The sequence below is a fragment of the Lutra lutra genome, chromosome 1 (genome assembly GCF_902655055.1).
Source record: "Lutra lutra chromosome 1, mLutLut1.2, whole genome shotgun sequence".
Classification (NCBI taxonomy): Eukaryota; Metazoa; Chordata; class Mammalia; order Carnivora; family Mustelidae; genus Lutra; species Lutra lutra.
In genome coordinates this window covers 145847774-145864472 of record NC_062278.1, presented here as the reverse complement: position 1 = coordinate 145864472, position 16699 = coordinate 145847774, and the positions used below count along the sequence as shown (strand labels likewise).

The window sequence follows — 16699 nt, the reverse complement described above, 5'->3', positions numbered from 1 at the left end:
TTTATTTTGTACTTTGATTATTAGAATTGCTGCCTATCTTTCTTATGCAGAGGAATGGGGGGATGAAGGAAATTAAGTGATTTCTGTTTTCTGCTTCCTAATATTCATATGCTTCAGGGAGGAAACAGAAAAGAAGATGAAGCAAAGTATTGTGTGTTTCACAATGACTTTTTAATAGTTAAGAAGTATCGAAATTAAAGCCCTTTCAGAGTAGGCTGGTCCATTATTTTCCCTTTAATAAGAAACAGCTTCTGATACCCCAACATGAACTTGATAAACTTTGGGAGTGAGAAAGGTGCTTAGAAGTTTAGAAATTTCATCTGAAAGTTTTCTGACATGTATTTTAAGGAAAAGTTTTTTGTCAATTTATTATTCCCATGTATAGAACTTTGAGTTTATTGTTTTTTTTTTTTTTAAGTTGAGAGGAAAGGAAATTTACTCATTTTGTTTTATCTTGCTCATTAAAGCATATCTGATCTCTTGAGTATCAGTTAATTCTTTCTATGACTAACATTTACATTTCTTCTGTTAGGCTTTGAATGAGAACATTCCTGATTGGAAAACCTTTCTTTCAGTTTCTGTGCTGCTCTTTTGGACTCATTTTCAGTTCTGCTTTTCCTTTAAATTGTCCTCACCTTCTGCCAGTCTACAGGATCTTTCTCATTCCTCTAGTGAAAGTGTGTGTACATGCGTGTTTAGATACCCTTTTTTAGTCCTGAGTATTTTAGAAATTTGGGCAAGGGATTTTGTCCTCTTGTTAATCCTAAAAATTTACACCTATTTTGGTGCCTGTTTACATTACTTTTATTTTTATTTTATTTTATTTTTTTCTTTGTGTTATAGTTCAGACATTGTTTTGCTTTTGAACTATGTAATTTACATTGTCTGTGAAATCATTTCAGCATAGTAGAAGGGGTATTGGAAAACAAAAAAGGGGATGGACGTTAGGTCTTCCAAGTTTGAGCCCTATCACGTAAGCCATAACTTCAGCAAGCATCACCCAGGGTGTGGATCTTCGTCACTCCTTCTTGAGAGGCAAGTGCCCTTCATCTGAATCTTCTATGTAACTTTCACTTCTATTCAGGAAGGGCCAAAATATGAGTTTACCATTTTGTTGAGAAAGAGAAAGATAGAAAGCACCTTCAGTATTCTGATGAAGGGTAGAAGTAATTGGAATCATTTTGTCTCATAGCTAAATATTTAAAATGTTCTTAAGAGAACATTTTTCAACTCTGCATCACTCAACTTTTGTTTTCCAATTGGTAACATTAACCTTGCTGGCTTTATGTTCTCTGAAGTTAAATTAGTTCTGTTGTATTTCCTTGAGTCGCTTCCATTTCCCCTTTATACATTTCCAAAATGGAACCTTGTTCTTGTAGATTAGAATACATATTTTTAATTGTTATCCCATTAGGTCTGCTTTTCGTTACTATTCAATTCGGAGACACATTGGGGAAAAATTCATTGTATATGTTTTAAGTCAAGTTTTGGGAGCTGTAGTCACTGTACTAAGTGACACACGGTGGTCATTTTGAGCAATATTAAGATGGGATTGGATAGGCCCTATACTTGAAGAAATCTGGAGCATCAGTGTGGTTAAGACTGGGCTCTCGTTTCAAACTGTAGGTACTACCTACACAGAACTGTGTACATTCTTCCCTGACTCTAGCACTTAGTAGGTGCACCAGTAACTAGCTGGGCGACTTAGGAAATTTCTACCTCCATTTTCAATTCTAAACTAGGATGAAAAATAATTACTATCCGTGGATGTCGTGGAATAGTGTCTGGCATAAAATGAGCATGAATATTTTTCATTTTTTAAAGCTTCATAATGTGACTCATCTTTTTGACTTTAATGCAATTCAAACTTCTTCTCAAGAAGCTTCAGAATTTCACAAAAGGTGAAGAGACTTGCCTATGCTAGGTGAACCACACAGATACAGATGTCTTGAATGCCCAGTCCCTTTTATTTTTACAACACTCTATTGTCATTGCCTGAGGTATGGAGTGTCCTTGAGTAACCGAAAATGTGTTCGCACTATATGAAAGCTATGTAGCGTGTAGCGTTGATCCTTTCAAACTATTTGCTTTGGAAGAGAATTGATTTTTTTAGTCCATAGCAGTTCTTGAAACTAAGCACCCTAAGAAGCAGCAGCTCCGTCCCACCCGTTTTGTTTCATATGCTAAAAGTTGCACACACCAAGTCCAAAAAAAAAAAAAAAAAAATGCACAGGGTTTAAGAAACCTGCCCGTAGGCTTGTAGCTCTAGGTCAGGATGAACTGGACCCAGCACAGCCGGAAGGGCCACTTTCCTCTTCTCCTGCCTGCAGCCTTGGGGCTAGAACCTGCGCGTTCTGTGGTTGCTACGGCAACCCCGAGGCGGGTGTCACCCGTCTCTATGGCGCTCGGTACGCCGCAGCACGGCTGTTTCTGATTGGCCGAGGTGCCCCGGCGAAGCGGAAGAAGAGGTGTTGGCATTGGTTCAGCCAGCGCCGGTTGGTGGCCTAAAGCAGGATTTGATTGTACCAACGGTGCAGCAGGCAGTGGTGTCCCCGAGGTGGAGGGGACAGGGAGTGGGTTGGGGGGTGGGGTGGGCGGGACGGGTCCCCCGATCCGGAGCCGCGGGGGCAGCAGCAGAAACGATGAGGAGGAAGATTCAGAAATTGGCCTGAACGAGGGCTCTCCCCGTCTGGCGCGGTGAGTGGGCAGGAGCGGGCGTTCCTTTGCGCCGGCGCGCGTTTTGAGGCAGAGTCTCCAAGGAGATGCCCACAGGTCCTTGTGGAGCAGCCCAAAGCCTCCGGGAGTCAGCTTCACTCGCCCTGGGGCAGGGGCAGGGAGTGCGGGCTGTCGCGGATAGGCGAGTAGCCCTGAGCCTGTCTCTTAGCAGAAGGGTTGGTGTGCGACTGGATGGTGGGCAGGTGCCATCAACGATGTTTGACGGCCCTTTCAGTTCAATGAAGGAATTATTTTGGTTACATGGAGCGTGAATGTGTCTCTTCCAGTCTTCCCCGATACCTCTGCAGCCTCATTCATGAAAAGTCTTTACAGGCGTCGCTTTTCTGCCTTCCCTTTCTGTGATGTTGCTTTGACTGCCCTCTTTGCTTTTCTGCACCACGTGGGTGAGGCTGTCCACTTCCACGCCTTCACGCATCACGGGTCTGCCGATGACTGGAAAGCGTCCTCCTCCAGCCTAGGCTGCTTCACGAAGCGCCAGACCCCCAAATCCACCTGCCAGTTAACTCCCCAGCTGTGTGACCCTAGAAGCTATCTCCCTCCACTCCCACCAGGCTGCCACACCTTTGGGTTTCCTATCTTGGGCAGACCTATCCAGTTACTAAAATCACATCCTGGGCAGTGTCTTTGACACCAGCTCTTCTGTATTTCTATCAATTATCAAGCCTGTAGCTTCTTAATAGACATCAAACCAATTTCCACATCACCATCTCCATTCTCACTATATTAAAATTTCTGCCAGTTCCTTGGTTAAACTCAGCACCCATCCAGCTTCCCTGATTCTGGTCTGGAACCATTTTCCCCAGGAGAGTTAGGCTGATCTCTCTCTTAAAAAAAAAAAAGATATCTATCTATCTATCTATATCTATCTATAGATATAGATATATTTATATCTATATCTATAGATAGATATAGATAGATAGATAGATAGATAGATATCTTTTTTTTTCCTGCAAAGATTGTGCATTATCCTACTCCAGCTCTTTAGTTAGGCCTCCCATCAGCAGCATTTCCATCTCACTCATTCCCAGAACATGCCAGTCCCTGTCCCGTGCAGTAATTTCATCTGTTGTTCATACTGCCCACAATGGACTCCACTTTTTTTACCCTCCCCAGCCCTATTCTCATTCTCCAGTCTTGCTCTTCGTGTTGCCTCATTACTTTTCTCTTCCCTTCTCTAGACATTATTTGTGAAGGCAGAGGCTACATTTGTCTTACTCAGTGTTTGCTGTATCTCTCACAGTATCATGCCCATACCAGGAGCTCAACAAATACTGGTTAAGCGCATGAATCTCTAAAATGAGAAGCCATTACTTTTCATGACACCCTTTTTTGGCTCTAGAAAAGTCTGAAATAATCTCTGGCCAGGGAAGCTTTTATTTATAAAATACGAATAGTGAACTTATAAGTTTTACTTAGATTTCAAGATCCTTGGTAATTGCAAACTACTTCACCTCAGAGTCTATCTTTCATAATTAGTATAATGGTGGTTGTTATTACATGGCATGGGTTTCAAGTGGGAAATAGAGAGTACAGCATAGGTTGCAAGAGAAAAGCTTTGGAGTCAGAGATACATGGATTTGCATCCTGGCTACAGCATTTTAGTTCAGTGGCCCATGGCAAATGACTTAGCCTCCAATAAGCTTCTTTATCTGTACAGTGCACTGATGATAGTACCCATCTCACATGATTGTCTTAAAGACTAAATGTGAACAATTCATATCAAGTGCACAGTGCCTTATACTTAGTAAATTTTTACATGTTTAAAAAATTGAAATATTCACATGGTTGTTTATAGCAGTTTTATTCACAATTGCCAATATTTGCAAACAACCAAGATATCTTTTAGTGGGTGAATGGATAAACTGTGATACAGCCAGATAATGGAACATTATACAGTGCTAAGAAGAAATGATCTATCAAGCCACGGAAAGACATGGAAGAACCTTAAATGCATATCACTAAGTGAAAGAGGCCAATCTGAAAAGAATCTGAATTCTGCATATTGTGTGAATTCAACGATATGACATTCTGGAAAGGGCAAAATTTTGGAGACAGTAAAAAGATCAGTGGTTGCCAGGGGTTGGGAGTTGGGGAGAAATGGATAGACAGAGAACAGAGGATTTTTAGGGCAGTGGAAATACCAGATGATATTATAGTGATAGATACATCTCATTATGCATTTGTCCAAACCCATAGAATGTACAACACCAAGAGTGAACCCTAAGGTAAACTTTGGACTTTGGGGGTGATCATGATGTACCGATGTAGCTCATTCTCGGTATAAAAAGTACCATTCTTGGGGCACCTGGGTGGCTTGGTGGGTTAAGCCGCTGCCTTCGGCTCGGGTCGTGATCCCAGGTCCTGGGTTCAAGCCCCGCATCGGGCTTTCTGCTCAGCGGGGAGCCTGCTTCCTCCTCTCTCTCTGCCTGCCTCTCTGCCTACTTGTGATTTCTCTCTGTCAAATAAATAAATAAAATCTTTAAAAAAAAAAGTACCATTCTAGTGAGTGATACTGTTAATAGGGGAGATGATGCAGGTGTGGGAGCGGGTGGTGGATGAGAAACCTCTGTAACTTCCTCTCAGATTTGTTGTAAACCAGAGCTGCCCTAAAAAAGGTCTTAACAAAAAAGAAAAAGTAACACTGAGTGTGAGAATTGTGAAACTTCCATGGTCAGCCCACAGAAGGTACAAATCAATCTTCTAATTCATTCAAGTGCAATTTCTAGGACCTCCTCCTCCTACTTGTTCACACTATCTTACTTGATCACCAGCTTTGGTGCATTGTCAACAGCTCCCAAAAAGGTAAGACACTCATTCACTCAATGAGTATTTGTTGACCATCTGATTGGTCCAGGGCACCATGCCAGGTAAGGTGGGTCAAAAGAAACTATAACCCATAAAGTAGGTGAAAGAAAGGGCCAGAAATGTTGCTCTGCTAGTCAGAGCCAGCTCATCTTTGAGGCCAAAGTTAGAGTGAACTGAGTTTAAGCACTTAGATAGGCAGAGAGGACCTAGAAGGTTATTCACAGAGTTAATAAATATTTATTGAGCATCTGGATGTTTGGCAGTGAACAAAACAATGTCACTATTCCTTTAGAATTTATATTCTCAGGGATAGTAGATCAGGGTCCAGAGGACACAAAATCTCATTCCAGATTATCTGGGTTCAAATGCCAGCTGCCCCACTGGCCGATGCGGGACCTCTGGCAAGTTATTTCATTTATTGCACCTCAGTTTCCCGTAAAATGGAGTGGTTTTATTATATGAATCCATATCGACAAATTTCTTAGAACTCTGATGGGTACATGGGAAGTACCATGTGAATGTAGCTATTTGTATTTCTTGGGGTGGGGGGAGACAAGTAAACAGGTAAAAATAAAGCAGGGTAAGGGGATAGAATGTGTCTGCCTAGGGACAGATTGTGTGGCTTGGATTTGGAAATGAGTCTTATATTTTTGAAAGACTTGGTCTATTTCCATAGGAAAGTGAACATTAAACATACTTGTATCTGGGTGACGTGCAATGATTTTAAAAACCCATGAAAATGGAGCTCAGTGATTTAAGCGTCTGCCTTTGGCTCAGGTCTTGATCCGGGGTTCCTTGCTCAACGGGGAGCCTGCTTCTCCCTTTCCCTCTGCCTGATGCTCCCCCTGCTTGTGTGCTATTTCTCTTTCTCTCTCTGACAAATAAATAAATAAATCTTTAAAAAAAGAAAAAAAAAGAAAAACCCATGAAAATGAACATTGCCTAAAATAGATGATTTCTTATCATTACTCATGCTTATCTAGAGGTCAGTCTTACCCTCATTTCAGCTGAAATTTCAATAGTCATAATAAAGGTCATACACCTAAGTCCAACTTGGGGTTTATTAAATCTTCCATTGGGGATAATTATAATTGACCTGGGTGCTAGTGTCACAGCCCTTAGCAAAGTCACAGTGACAAAATGACAATTGACTGGCTCGCATCTGGAAAAGAAACTAAAAAACCCTCCTAATGAAAGTTAAAATGAAAACTGGAGGCAGAATGGAGAAAGCACAGCAGCCATAATATTGACCCTGGGCCATCAGGAAAAAGTTACACAGTGTTTAGTGTATTGTTCCTGAAAGTTTCAGAAAAGTGTATAGGAAGTAATATTTGATTATTAAAATGGTAAACATTTGTCTAGAAAATTCACTTAGGCTAACAGAGAGCTGGAAAAATTCCACCAATAAATGAGAGTTATTAAAGCATTAGATTAACAGGGAAGGCTCTTTTTGGCTTTAAATTCCTGTTCTGCTACTTACCAGCTGTATGACCTGGGACACATTGCTTAATCTCTGTGGGCCTCAGTTCACTCATCTGTGAAAGGGGACAATAATGGTAGGTGCCTTCCAGATTTGTTAGGAGACTTGTACGAGTTAAGGTACGGAAAGCAATGAGCGTGACCCTGGCATGGGCTAAGCACCAGGTGAACATTTGCTCTTATTACTGTTGTTTTATTACTAGATAGGAGATCTTGGCCAAGTTACTTAGCTTCTCAGTGCCTCAGTTCCTTCTTCTGTAAGTTGGAGATCTAACACTACCCACCACATAGGATCGTTTTGAGGATTAAATGAATATACCAAAATGCTTATTATAGTAAATCTTGAATAATATTATATTAAAAAAATTAAAATTGAGACTATTTTTGATTTTGAAAATAAAACTTTTTTCTCATTTTCTGTCTACTATTTGTTATCAATGAATCAAAGTCAGCATATGTACACAAATGGTTAAAAATGAGCATGACAGGTTCTTCAGATTGAAGTAATAAGTAATATTACCCATGACAATATTTACAAACAGCTATCATAATAACAATTACTTACATTTCTATAGCTATTGACAGTGCTGAAGGGGTTTTGCTTTATTTAATCCCAACCACCACTTTATGATAGGGTATACTGTTATTTCTATTTTGTGGTGAATGAAGAAACTACTAATCAGAGAGATCCTGGGACTATCTGAGGTCACGTGGCAGGCACACATGGAAACCAGGTCTCGTCCACCACCATTACTCCTTGGGACTCTCTCAGTGGTGTAACCAGAAGAATTCACATGCTCAAACCTGTGAAGTACTTGAGAACATTTGACATTCTTAGAATGTCCATGTATGTGCTACACTTGGCATACATGTGAATACTCATCTTTAGGAGATGGTTTTGTCCTGTTCCTGTATACTCGAGGTAGTCCATGTCTAACATGAATAACATTTACTTTGTGGCTTCCTTGTGTTTATGAGATCTTTGTCAAATCAACATTCTGTAACATCTGGATCCTGGTCATTAGTGGCAAACGTATTATTTGCTGATAGTTTTGTCCCCATTATCTTTATTCCCCATACTTAGTCATACTCCAGTTATACATGGAGCTTCCCAATCCTGTTTCACTTGGGACTTTTTAATTAATTAATTAATTCATTCATTCAGCAACCATTTGTCGAATACCTTTGTTATAAACTAGCAATGCTGTGCTGGATGCTGGGGACGAGTGAGCGGGCTGCCATCCCTATCCCTGACTAGTTTGTAGTAACTAGAGGAGACAGACACGTGTATTTATTGGATTATTGCCTCAATCTTCCCCTTTATTAAGAGCTGCAAGGCAGTGCCTGGTGAAGCTGTGGCCCCATTGAGGATGCCAGTGGAAATTACCTTAAAGAACGGACATGTAAGTTGAGACACGAGAGATGAGTCTTTCAGGTCTTCCCGTACCAATTTGTTCCTTGAGTCCAGGAATAGAGGTCCCGGGGTTTCCAGCAGAACCCGCTATAGAGCAGGGATTCAGGGGTCAGGTGTGGAACTGGCAAGGCAGAGGCCTCATCCCATGGAACACCTCATAGGCCTTGTTAATTTTTGTTACCTCAAGAGAAATGGAAAGCCCACAAAGGCTTAACTGGTCAGAGTTGTCCATAAAAATGGTTGCTTTTGTAGCTTTGTGGGGAATGGATTCCATGTTATTGGTCAGAGAGAGTAAATGGAAGTTGAGGGACTGCTTACGAATGGATGGCTGTAGTTTATATGAGTGATGAGGGAGATGAGGGTGTTGGCTATGAGAGTGGAAAGAAGTGAACAGATAGAGACCATATTAGAAATGGTAGAAAAATAGGATTTAATGGCCAAAAATCTAAGGGGGTAAGGAAGAGAAAGGTGCCATTTTTTTCTGATGTTCATGCCAAAGTGCTGTATTTTGAGATTACCTGTGACTATTTTGTTCCATAAGGTGGCTGTAGACTTAGAGGCTGCCACTTATCCATGTACCGTCATCCACCTCTCTCCACATTCCTCAGCTCCAGTTCAACTAATCTACTTGCTGTCTCCTCAGACCACTCCCAGGATTTTGCCTCCATCCCTTTATTCATTCACTCTTCTAAAAAGTTCTTCACAAACCCTACCCATTTTTCTGGACCTTCTTCACGTCCCCAGCCTTTCCATGACTTTTCAGCCCATAATGATCTTCCTTTCCCCCAAATTCATTTGATTTATAATCTCCTTTAGGAGTTAACTTCCTCTGCTTTTTGACATTCCTAGTATTCTTATTTAGTCCCTTGTAGTAGCCTATACCACAAGAAGTCCCCCCCCCCCCACTTTAAGGTCCAATAGCACTAGTTTCATATTGTTTGACCTATGTACTTAGGAATTCTTACACATACTGAGATGTGCATAGATTCTTTTTTGCAGCGCCCAGAAGTGTCTTGTGCACATTCAGACTATAGTAAATAATAAAATGCACTTAAAACAAAGTGTTACTAGATGAAATGTAATTGAATTTTATGGCTTAAAAGTACTTCTAGTTTTTTATAGTGCCTCCAGTTGTTATGAACATCAATGTGTTTACTTGTTCTCTTCACCCTTCGAAGGTCTAGGGTGTTGGGCTCAGTCCATACTTATTTATTATCACCAGGACTCATTTGTTATCGTGATTTATTACCATGATGGTTAACTTTGGGGGATACATTTTGACCATGTCTTATTCAGTGCAGTATCCTCAGTGCTTGGCATATATGAGGGGATCAATAATTACTTTTTGAAGGAAGGAATGAATGAATATAATTGTCACCTTTCTCTTACACACAAAAACAGAGAACAGAATGTAATCTTGCTGTGTTTGGGGTCAATGAGAGAAGAGAAACTTCGTGTGCTACTTAAGTTACTTTCATTGATTGGTTAATATAAATTTCCCCCTCATATCATCTGGACCTTTTTTTCCTTTTCTTTTCAATATCACTGCTTAATATATGGGTCTCTGGTTTCACTTGTTTTAACACAGATATATGACAAACTATGTCCTGAGTAGGTTTGGGTCAGCAGCCACCCAAGGTGTGAACACAGTCATATCACAAATATCATTATGTAGTGGCAGTGGAGGGATCCATAGAAACCATATTCATACCTGCAGCTATTTCCTTTTCCAAGAAAGTATAAGTTTGAACAGGAATCTTCAAAAGAAGAAAACTATAATGGTGTCTCTTGCCACATACGTTAGTTGATTTTGGAGCAGCACCTGCAGTCCAACTTGGTTTAATACTGGCCACAGGAAAATGAGGGCAAAATCCTTTTTTTTTTTTTCCCCTAAGATTTTATTTATTCCTCTGAGAGAGAATGAGAGAGAGCATGAGAGGGGGGAGGGTCAGAAGAAGCAGACTCCCTGATGTGGGACTTGATCCTGGGACTCTAGGATCATGACCCCGAGTTGCTAACTGAGCCACCCAGGCACCCTGAAGGCAAAGTCTTAAAGAAGTGTCTAACATATAGCAGATGTCAATAAATACTTGTGGGAGTGAGTGGGAGACAGAATACAATTGGAATTTTTTTTTCTTTATATTTTCAATTGCTTGTTTGAATATAAGACAGAAAATTGTTTAAAGTATAAACGATTTGCACAAGGAAGGTGTCAACTCTACTCACTCAGGAGCAAGGCCATGATAATACTTGCCCTTTAGCTGGGGATGTAGTCCTGCCAGTGGAGGTTCTGTAGCAACTGTGTCTTTGTTTTCCTCTGCATGGTGATATGAAAATACACCGCCTACCTGTTTCACATGAGTGAGGCAGGATGAATGAATGGATGTTTGCAAGCACCTCAGGGTCCAGGAAGTGAAGTTATGCAAGCATCAGTTGCTATTAGATCACCCTTTGCCCTCGGCTAAGGGCCAATGTCAACAAGCCCTCCCTTTCCCATCTACCCAGAGCTTGCCATTAGGATTTAGACCACAGAAGTGTACTGGGTGGGCTCCGTTCTTTTAAAGGTGCTTTGTGGCCATGGATACCTTTTATCTCTCTGGGCCTCAGTCTCCTCTTTGAAGGGTACGGAATCATGATCTTCAACCCATGGCCTATAGATCTGTTTTATTTGTCCCGTGCAGGAGTTTTGGTTTGCTTCATTTTTAATATGAGTTTAAATCCCTTTAGAGAGGGTATGCCTCCTCAGGTTTGACTGAAGCTCTGACTGGATCTACTCTATGCCTGTCATGCATTTACATTCTGTTCCTGGGTCTGGAAGGTGTTAGACACCCTCACATCAGATATTCTCTATGGTTTTTACATAGAACAACAGTTTCTGTTCTGCTGGCTTCACACCTATTTCCCACTGAAGAACAATTACAATGTAACATTAGGGATAAAATCAAGTCCACAGTTTAGAGAAGCCGACTCCCTTTTTGAGCTGTAATAGGTACAGGTATAAGCAAGTCATGTTTCTTACAGGAGTTCCTTGACTTTTAGATCACTTTACTTTCAAGGGGGGGTGTGTGTGTGTGTTGTGCGTGTTTTATTTTCCAGTTATTTGACCCATCTAACTTGACACTTTCTGTGCAGGGTATATTGTTTTCTAAAACACAACCAGTTTGAAAAGACCAAGCACTATATTTCTGTGAGATTAAGTGTAATTATTCTTTGTAAAAAGGAGACGCTTTCTCTATTCTCATGGCACTTTAATTAAATAAACTGCTCAAGCGGCCAATGTATTTTGTTTATCCTGAAGTAATTTTGGACTTACATAAAAGGTGCAAAAGTAGTATAGTGAGTTCACATCTACCCTTCACTCAGCTCCCCCGCAGTGTTAGCATCTTGCATGACCATGGCACAATTATCAAGATTAAGAAATTAACACCTAACTAATGCATTTTGACACACTTTGTTTTCAAAGGACCACTATTAAGGGAATATTGAGAAAAAAATCTACAGTAAAGGACTTAGAGAAATGATTTTTTGTTTTGCATTGCCAGATAGTTATGGGGCTGAAAATTCTCTCAGTTTCTTTAATGTGTACTTGAGCACAGACAGATCTGTAACTTGTAATCTGATATGGAGGTTAACTGTCATTCATCAAAGGAAATAAGGACTCCCTTTTGTCGGTACAAGGAAGTTAGAACTTCCTTTTGTGGTAAGCTTCATAACAGTTTATTTTAGTGCTTTTTCAAAATAATAAACCTGATGTAGCCAAAGTGGTGATTAACTGGAGTCATGTTAAACACTCTGTTTTTACTCTCTAAGTGCTTTTTTTTCTCAACCATTGATAAATGTAGTAAATAAAGTAAATACTTAATCACCGAAGTGATTAATAAGAAAAAAAAAGTATTAGTGGGATTTGGAGCTATTTCCTATCATGAATCAAATGGTTTTCTGTTTCATCTTCAGTAAAGATGAGGCCATTTAAGGATCTTCTGAATAGTTAAGGCAACTGTGGAATAAAAAAGAATTTCTGGGTAGAGAATCTGAAAACCGTATTACAAATACCTTGTTATCTAGTTAGTGGGTTTATATTGTACAATTTAGATTAATTACAGACAATTAGGTAATTTTACCATAGCATGGATTTCTTTCTCTGTCATAGGTGTTTACCTTACAATTACCAAGAGATCATGAGCAAATGAGGTGTGTGTCTCTGGGGACTTCTTTTAGCATTAACCCACATTTCAAACGATAATAGAAGATAAGAATTACTTTCAGAGTCTCTTTAAAATGGATTAAAAAAATTCAACAGTGAGTCAGTACTGTGATTTTGTCTGTACTTGACCAGGGCTGTAAACACCAAACCCGTTTCGCTATCCCATGAGGCCTGGAAAGATCCTTTCTCACCCTTCTGTGATAGTATTTGGGTCCCATGGCTGAAATGTGCAAATGAAAGATACTGAAAGTTTCTGTTCTTTAAGTAATATGCACAAGGATTTTGTATATAATCTTTCACTTCTGTGCCCCCTCCCTTTTTAAAAGAAAAAATTACTAAATTTCAGCTTTCCCACTTAGAATTTCAAGGGAAAATCCACCTGAACATAATTATTTATGTGCCTAGTATTGTAATTTCTTTGGCCTCATCTCATCTGTAAAATAAATGTTAGAAAAGTCAGTGGCTATCTTTTTTTGTTTTTAGCATTTTGTTTCTGAAATGAAACTGTACACAGAACCCCAGTGAAGTGGGACTGCTCTGGCTTAAGTGGGGAGCCCAGGTTCAGCCCTAACTTCTCAGCCACGGTTCTCCTCTTCTGGGCTCCCTCTCACCCTCTCCTAGTTGTCCTGGAACGCACAACTACTCAGTCCTTGCAGGCTCTGAACTTGGGGCAGTGGTTCTCAGAGAATCATCTAGGGCTGCTATGAAAACAATATTGCTATTTGAAAGGAGAGACTTCAGTTTTCTAGGCCATTTGGGTGGTCTTCAGACTAATATGTTATTGGTCCACAAGGAGATAGTACAAAATTGAGATTGTTTCGAAATGTTGACAGCAATTCAACATTGCTATGACATCCAACCACGTGATCCAAGCTGACTTACCTTGTCGAACAGGATATGGACCAAAAGTATTGGCTATAATAGATTGCAAATTAAAAAGAAAAAGAAACTTCATAGGTCACTTGAAAAGCACTGTTCATGCATATTATATTATATGGAACTCTAATTTCTTTCCTCAAGACTGCCAATTCCCAAGCATGTTCAAGATTATTATAACATGACAAATATCCATCCATTGATTTGATTTATGAGGAAGCTCTATGAAAGGTTTTTAAATTGAAAGAGTGATGACACAGGTCTGTTTTTTTAAATAGTTCTTTTATCCATTGGTCCATTCTTTTTTTTAATACAGTAAATATTTGTTGTTTGCCTTCCTTGGAACTAGAGGGTATTATGCTAAGCGAAATGAGTCAATCAGAAAAAGACAATTATCGTATTATCTCACTGCTATGTGGAATTTAAAAAAACAGATCAGAGGGGAAGAGAGGAAAAAAATAAAACAAGATGAAACCAGAGAGGGAGGCAAACCATAAGAGACTCTTAAACAGAGGAAAAAAACTGATGGTTGCTAGAAGGGAGAGAGGTGGGTGGATGGGGTAACTGGGTGATGAACATTAAGGAGGGCATGTGATGTAATGAGCACTGGGTTTTATATAAGACTGACGAATCACAGATCTGTACCTTTGAAAGCAATAACACATTATATGTTAATTGAATTAAAATAGAGAAAAAAAATCCCAAACCAGCCAACTAAGCTTTAAGCTATAGTGCCCCCCCGCAAAAAAAAGTGAACCAGGGAGGTCCAATTCCTGGTCTAATGAGGTAATCATGTAATTGCAATATTTTGTGCACATGTTTGCAAAGTGGGGAGTACAAGCTGCCCTGGGGGCACTGAGGAGGAACATCAGGTTTGGGGGGTTAGAGGAGGTTCTCATACTAAAATCCTAAAATAGTTGTTAAAAAGCAAATACTTCATGAACATTGGTAAAGATGCCTTCGCTACTCCTTGTAGATTATGACACATATATTTTTTGAGCTTTTATACTGTGCCTGTACTGTGCCATGTGCTATTCGGCGTGTGGGGGATGTATTTATGTGTAAAGCAGATACAGTTTCTGTTCATGTGGGCCTTAGGATCTAGTGCAAGAAAACCAATAAATGGACAAGTATATTTCTGATGTTGACGATCTTCAGAAGGAGATGAAACAGGGTGATGTGGTAAGGATTCGTCTGTGGGGGTAAATAGGTTGCGTAGGTTCATCAGAAGAGCCCGCACCAAGGAGGGGACATCAGAGCAGATACCTCAGTGACATGAAGGAGCCAGCCTGGGAATGAGAGAGGAAGAGCAAGTGGCAAGTGCCAAGGGCCAAAGCTTATGAGCAGGAATGGGTTTGCCATGTTCATGAGCCAGGGAGAAGGCCAGTAGGGCTGAAGTGAAGTTGAGCAAGAGGGAAAGGGTAGAGGGATCAGAGAAATAAAGTCCTAGAGAGGTCAAGCAAAGAAGGGAAACTCGAGGCTGTGCTCAATGTGTATCCCCAGTAAGGTTCTTGCATCCTAATCGTCCACAGCTCTCCCACTGGGGTTGGTGATCACAGCAAATGACATGGGTGTCCTACTGAGAGCCTCTCCCATCCCTTAGGACTATTTGTGTGCTAGGTGTTGGCTTCAATATTCCTTTGCTTCTTACAGCCAGTTCCTGTGTTTCTTTTTTGGAGGACTCCCCCCAAGCTTGTAGAGTTCATTTACCCCCAGACAAGAGTGTTTGGGGGGTTATGACCTCCCTTGAGGACGCCTAACTAATGACTAAAGACTAAACAGGAACATGAAAGTCTGCTCCCTTCCCTCAAGTTTAGACAGTCCTGAGACATAATCTGCACTCTGGAGCTGCCCTTGGAATCACACTGAGGCTGCCCTCTGGAGAGCTTTTGCTCTAGGTAGCATCCTTGCTTAACTTCTCTGGAGAACACCTCCTCAGTAAGTATTCTGCCTCTGGGCAAGTTAAGATGCGAGCTGCTTTCCCCCATCCCCAGTTTTGGATTATAACCATTGGTATAACGTGATTGTTTTTGTTGATTTAAAATGGGATTAGATGAAATATTTCAGAGTATTCCCAACTTCTCGAAGTTTTCTTCCGAATAGTTTCCGTTTTAACAGCCATCAAGTGGAAAGGATTTTGTTTTTTATCTGAAGGCAATTGTCTGTTTCTACTGATTCCTGTGGATTTGTTTACTGTTTAAGTGAAGCATTCCCAGAGAGTTATCTATTCTCACTCTTCCAGCTCACAGAGTAGACATTAATCTTAAACTGATAAAACTATTAGATGATTATTTCCTGTTCACACATTGGGTCAATCAAATTATGCAGATTAAACAGGGGAATAAGATGGGGTATTTAGCAGGGTATGATCTGGCTAGATATGCTCTCCTTCTGGCAGAAGCTTTTCTACACATTTTCATATGCTAATCCTTGTGGCTTTCATTTCCTACTTCTGACACAGTCTGCAGCTATGGTTTGCACAGGAATTGGAGGCCAGCAGGCCAATGTGTCTATGTGGAATTTTCCCTCTGTCCTTGAGGAAAAAGTAAAATCGGATTCTATTAATTTTGACTGGATTTCCATTTATTTTAGAACCTTGCGGGCATTTCAATATCCATATATAAGAAGCACTTGGATCTTTTGCTTTTAAAAATTATTTGTAGATCCCCTGTGTCATCCCTTCTTCCCTTCTTCCATCCTTCTCGTCCTCCCTCCTTCCCTTCCTTCTTTCTTTCTTTTATAGAAAAGTGAAAGTGAAATCAATCTCTGAGTACATCACAAAACATAGTTTGAAGTCATTAAGTGGATTTTTACTTGCTTGTGGGAGAATCATATGCTTGTGATAGCCTGCTTTACCTTTAACAGTTTTCAGGCTGAGATTGGACATAGTAAATGTTCAGTAAATATTTCTTGATTGTATCAATCCCTGGTGTTATGTCCTAAGCACAGTCCTAAAATACTATTTTTGTGCTTTTCTTGATGTTCTTCTGTGAAGAGAGCCTTGGTCCCCAACTGATAATTCCAGCTCAACTCTTTGTCATAAATATGACTACTCTACTGGAAAAATAATTTTTTAATCCTTACATAAACTTTGTTCATTTCACAAAATAAAGTTTCACTCCATTCTGTTGCAGTGAAACACCTATTGGCACATTCCTTTTACCTTTAAATATCTCTGAAACACT

General features: G+C 40.2%; 1 protein-coding gene across 10 annotated transcripts in view; it reads left to right on the top strand.

The window, feature by feature from the left end:
* The first annotated feature begins 2325 nt into the window (after nucleotides 1-2325).
* NEK10 (NIMA related kinase 10) overlaps nucleotides 2326-16699 on the top strand; it is a 226355-nt gene continuing 211981 nt past the window's right edge. For 3 of the 10 annotated variants that reach the window (XM_047738586.1, XM_047738595.1, XM_047738579.1), the window contains exon 1: nucleotides 2458-2697. The gene's annotated coding sequence lies outside the window, so the exon portion shown is untranslated. Of the gene's footprint in view, nucleotides 2698-16699 lie in introns of all 10 variants that reach the window. The other 7 variants (XM_047738536.1, XM_047738570.1, XM_047738527.1 and 4 more) reach the window with 6 other exon arrangements.